The sequence below is a fragment of the Capsicum annuum genome, chromosome 3 (assembly GCF_002878395.1).
Source record: "Capsicum annuum cultivar UCD-10X-F1 chromosome 3, UCD10Xv1.1, whole genome shotgun sequence".
Taxonomy (NCBI): Eukaryota; Viridiplantae; Streptophyta; class Magnoliopsida; order Solanales; family Solanaceae; genus Capsicum; species Capsicum annuum.
In genome coordinates, this window is record NC_061113.1 from 27,221,208 (window position 1) to 27,227,207 (window position 6,000).

Genomic DNA, 6,000 nt, shown 5'->3' on the forward strand with positions numbered 1-6,000 from the left:
ATAGATTGATTGTATGCAAGAATACATGTTGTATCAATATGAAGGTTGTATCTCATATATGCATAAATATGAATCAATACACATGGAGGTTATATCTCAAATATGTATCAATGGATTGTATCAATATCTATCAATATAAAGGCGGTTTCTCAGATAGTATCAATATAGAAATTGTATCTCATACATATATAAATATGTACCAATACAGATTGTATCAATATGTATTAATACACATGGAAGTTGTATCTCAAATATGTATCAATATGTATTAATACAAATCATATTAATATGGAGGTTGTATATCAGATATTTATCGGATACACATGGAGATTGTATCTCGAATGTATCAGACTTTATCTTATAAAATCATGAGAGAGGAATGAATCTGATAAAATCTCATCAAATCATTACTTATATCAGATTGTATCAATTAATGATTTTTTTTTCAAGCTTTTACCTTTGTGTATAGATGATGAAATCGATACAGTATGTTTCAGTTATTATTAATATACGTACGTTGTATCAATTTTGCCATTAATAAAATTATATGTCTCTGCTATGGAGTCCCTCCATTGGTTATAATTTTGAAAGCTACGTAAAAGTAAAGAGATACAACCTATGAAAAGAAAGAGAGAAGTGGAAGAGAGAGAGGAGAGAGGTAAAAGAAGAGACATTTGTTATAAAACCCTAATAAGTATATCTATTGGCACCAACATAGGTTGTGGTGCAGCGAATGGGGCTGCTCCGTCCTTAACAAGAGGTCGAGGGTTCGACTCTCGACATGGAGAAAACTCTGTTGGGAGTGCTACCCCGAATGGAGCCTTCGATATTCACCTACACTAGCGAAGTAATGCTCAATTTAAAATGACCATCGGTGAAATTTTGTTATTAAACTATGGAGAATAATATTTAGATTGGGTATCGTTAATTAATTAAGAATAGTTTGGCTGTACAGTTCATAGTATAGTTTCTTTGTCTAATAATGGTTGTCCACTGTTGACTTGACACACATATTAAAAAATAATAAATAATAGGGCTAATTTTACTATATAACCACTTGAATGTAATAAATTTAATGTCTTGAAAAATGCATTGAGTGATGAATAGTATTTAATAACATATGTAAAATAGGTTACAAAAAAAGGGGTAAATCATCCATTGATTTTTTAAATGGAATTAGTATTGTTGAACATCTATTTTTAATATAGTGAGTAAATATTATTGGACAGAGGGAGTAATTAGGTGGATGAACGGCTGACTAATATAGTAATATTAAAATTTAATAATTAGAATAGATTCTCTACTAATTCGTATTAGCTACTAGCTAGGAACCCATTTTCGTCTTTTTGAATTCTTAGAGTTAATTTAATTAATTTTTTTATGCCTAAATTAGATCAACTTATTATTAAAAATTTAAGTTTGAATATTCAAATACTATATGAGAAGTACCATACGTTGCAATTTGTCTCATATCATTATGATTTAAAAGTATGTTCTAAAATATTGATGAAAATTCACATAATTAGAATATCAAAAAAATCACATAAATTGAAGCATATTATAATATTGAAATAAAATTCTCTTATAAGAATATATATACATTTTAACTTGGGCCCAAATTCTTTTCGTCCATGGAAGCCCAATCCTTGTTCTTACTCTTCCCTTTACTAACTCATAAGGAGGACCACAAAAATGTAGAAGCCTTGAACCATAACTACATGATGCAACATAAGTTTCAAAAATTACAGTATCTATCTGAAGATTTGCTAACATATATCGGTTGAGATTGTGTATCTCTCAGATGCACACCTCTATAAAAAAAAATGGAAAAAAATATATTTTCTGCAACTGACACTAGAACGCATATCTTCAAATACACATTCTATACAAGAAAAAAGACATTATATCTGGAGATACACAGGTGTTTGCTATGTTAGGCGTTGTTGAACGTGCATCTTCAAATACCCGCATATACACAAGTGCTAGACAAGATTTTGTAATTATTTTAAAGTTAGAGGGCCGATGTTTGTCTAATTATGTTAATTATCTCTGTTCTTTTAATTATTATCAAATAGTCTTTCCACTCGTCATGCTAACGTGTTAGTAATCAATTAAATGTTGAAAGTTATTTTTGAAATAGGGCAGGGGACTTTTGATTATTGAAAGCTTAATAATCATTTGCTTACTTTACTTGACAGTTGACAAGAGAGGCATGTTATAATGATTAATGAGAAAGATAAGCCCAGAGAAGGAATATATAAACTGTTTACTGATAAATTGGGGGTATTTAACAGTTAAAAATTGACAGATAATAATTTGAAGGGACAATTTAACATATATTCTGTCCCAAAATCCTTGTTAATTGAACCTAGATATGTGACAATCTAACCTGTCGAAATGAAAAAAATATATAGCTAAAGTTATACCCCCATTGGGCATCTTTGGTTGTCCATATTTGATATGATACGCCTAAAGGTTGATCTGAACCCCTTTCGATAAAAAATTATATTATATATATATGGTTAAAATTATTTTTTCATGTATGTATAGTAGATGTTGAACCCCATTTGGCTAGTTCGTATATTTACTTCTGAACCTCAAAGGCGGAGTCAGAAATTTGACGAAGAGTGTGTAAATTTTCTTCTCGATTGCATTAAGGGCGTGTAAAATTATATACATACTCATAATAGCTAACGTTTAGCTTATATACACAATATAATTTTTCAATAAAGGTTTTGCACCTGGTCACCCTTTGATATAGGTGGCTCCGTCCATGCTGAACCCCCTTAGTGGAAATCTTGGTTTTGCCACTAGACACACCACTGAAAACACAATAAATAAAAGCGTAATTTTACTACATCACATTTATTAATTATATAAGTTATCTAAATGCTGAAAAATGAAGTAGTAGTATTTAGTAATAAGGGTAAAATTGACACAAAATGATAAATTATTTCTTGATTATTTAAACTGAACAAGTAAAGTTGGACAGCTATCTTACCCTCTGTTTGGATGGTGGTTTTTCATGATATGGTATGGTATAGTTATTAAGAGAACCAAGTTTATTTTGATTGTTTCTTAAAATGTATGGTATGGTTAATTTCATAGTTTGGTAATCATGAAAATCTTTATTTTATGTAACCATCGATTTGGTGGTATCCCATGATTTGCTTTCTTTTATTTTTTGCAATTATGCCCTTACTTAATATTATATAATCTTATTTTTCTCTTCACCTTATATTATTTAACCCCACCTCCTACTCCGACCTCACACACCACCATCCTCGCCCCCCACCTCCACCAAAACCCCAGCCTTTTTTAAAAGAAAAAAAAAATATTCAAAAACCTGTTCTTACCCGACCCTCATCCCCAACCCAACCCTATCCCGACCCCCTACTCCACTACCCCCATCCCCACCCCCAAATATTTTTTTTAAAAATAATTTTTTAATCCACCACCCTTTATCATATTCGTTTTCATTATTTTGTGTTTAATATGTACAAATAATGTTTAATTTATTTTTTTGAATTTTTTTTTATTTTGGATTTCATACCGAACACACCCGTAGCATAGACAAAAAATATCTTCAAACTTTGTACTAGTCGTCGGTGTCACGTCTCAAAACACCAAAAAGAAATGCAATTTGTTACTATGAAAAATAAATTTGGTTATATTTATTTGATCTAGTATTTTATTGACATTGTTAGAATTTACATGAATTTAACAACTTAATATATCTACATGGCATAATTATGATAAATTAGTATGAAGAAAATTATTTTATTAACAATTATTGATTAATTTAACATTTATAATAATTAAGAGCATTTTACTAAACTTATCACTTACAATATAGTACCATATTGTCAAACCAAATAATAAAATCATCATTAAACATCAGTGAACAATACAATCTATCCAAACATTATATTGTACTATACTGTATTATACTATATCATACCATACAGTACCGTGCATTATAAAACCTTGACAAACCATTATCCAAACAAAGTGTAAAGCATACTGGACAAATAAAAATGGACAACGGGTGTTCGTACTAGCTGAGAAAAAGGTTGGTGAATTTAAATTCGAGACAACAATGATATTCACTGTTCTGGAAAAATAGAAAATGGTATAAATTAAATGTGACAAAAATACACCATGGCAAATAAAAATTAAAGTTGAGAAAAAACTCGAATGACTACTAAATGAAAGAGAACTGCATGGCATGCTGAGAAACTTAAGATGGTATTTTGAATGAAAGGGAAAAGGAAAAAACTTATTCTTAGTTTAACTAAATGGCCCTGAAAATGTGCATTTCTTTTCTTCCCAAACTTCACTCTAGCAAAGTGCATGGATATCCACTTCTTATATCGTTACTAGTTAATAAAGTGCCCGTATACAGCCCTATGTTACAATTTTAAATATATTTATAGCTATTGATTAGTTTTTTATTTTTAAATAATTATTAATATTTTGAATAAACATAATGGAAATTGTACGTAGAAATCACACTGTATAATAAAATATAACTTCTTATTTTTATAAAATTAAAGAGAAAATGGTCAAAAGCCACCACAACATTTTTCCCAAATCTCAACTGCACACTTATACTTTGCAGGGGTTCTATGACCCCCTGAACTATTTTAAAGTGAAATTATTATCCCCTAAACTATTTTAAAGTGAAACTATTACTCCCGAAAACTGACAATCAGTCATTTAGGATGTGGTGTGATGCACGTGTTGCCACGTCATTTTTTTTCTCTTTTTACTCTAAAAAAATTAATTATTTAACTTTATTATTTCCTTTCTTCTTCCCCATTTTTCATTTTTCTCCATTTTCTTCTTCAACCCAATTTCATCTTCTTGGGTCAAAGATAGAATTCTTGAGAAAAAGATTGCGGATTAATGAATTTTTGGGAAAGTCCCAAGATCAGCAAAATTGAATTAATGACAAGCGGTTCATTCGTTCGAAAGTCCCTCTATCGAACGCTGCTTAATTCTCCGATTAATGAATTCTTTAATGGCGAATCTTGAGTAAAAAAAGAGAAAATCGGAGAAATGAGTTGAAAATTATATATGACATTGTGGGTTATGTTGGAATTATATATGGTATTGTGGAAATTCAAAGCTTTGAACTCGTCATTAATGACGGATCTTGAGCAAAAATAGAGAAAATCGGAGAAATGAATTGGAAATTATATATGACATTGTGGATTATGTTGGAAATTATATATGGCATTGTGAAAATTCAAAGTTTTGAGCTCGTCATTAATGACGGATCTTGAGCAAGAAGAGAGAAAATCAGAGTTCTTGAATTTTTTAAAATTTTTTGAATCGGAGTTCCTCATCTTCCTCATACAAGAATTCATTAATCGGAGAAATCTTCTTGTTTCCTTAGTTCAAGTGTTTCTTGTTTTCGGTAATAACATTTTTAAAATTATCAAAAAACACCATTAATGAGTCCTCGACATTAATGAGTTCAAGAAAGATGAGAAAATAAGATTGGAGACGAGGAAGATGAGGAACTCCATTAATAAGTTCTTGAATTTTTGTTCTAAAAAAGAGAAGAAGAAGACATGAGAAAATGAAGAAGAAAAGTAATAATTTAAATTATTTGTATAAAAATATTAGAAATAAATTTTTAATAAAAAAATTTGTTCTCACTCTCTTTAAAGAGAGTGAAACACACTCTCTTGTCATGTCAACGTTCAGGGGGTAATAATTCCACTTTAAAATAGTTCAGGGGGTCATAGGACCCGCAAAGTATAAGTGTGTAGTTGAAATTTGGGGTAAAGGTTGGGGGGACTTTTGATCATTTTGTCTAAAATTAAATACTTGCTTACAACTTCTTTAAATTTTCATAATTAACATTACAATATCATATACTCTATTGCAGATTTTAACATTAGGTCTGACACATTCTTTAAGATTAATCAATTAATTTTAGTGTTTTTCTTTTTTGGCTTTATTTAAAAATTATACAAGAGAGTAGGTTAA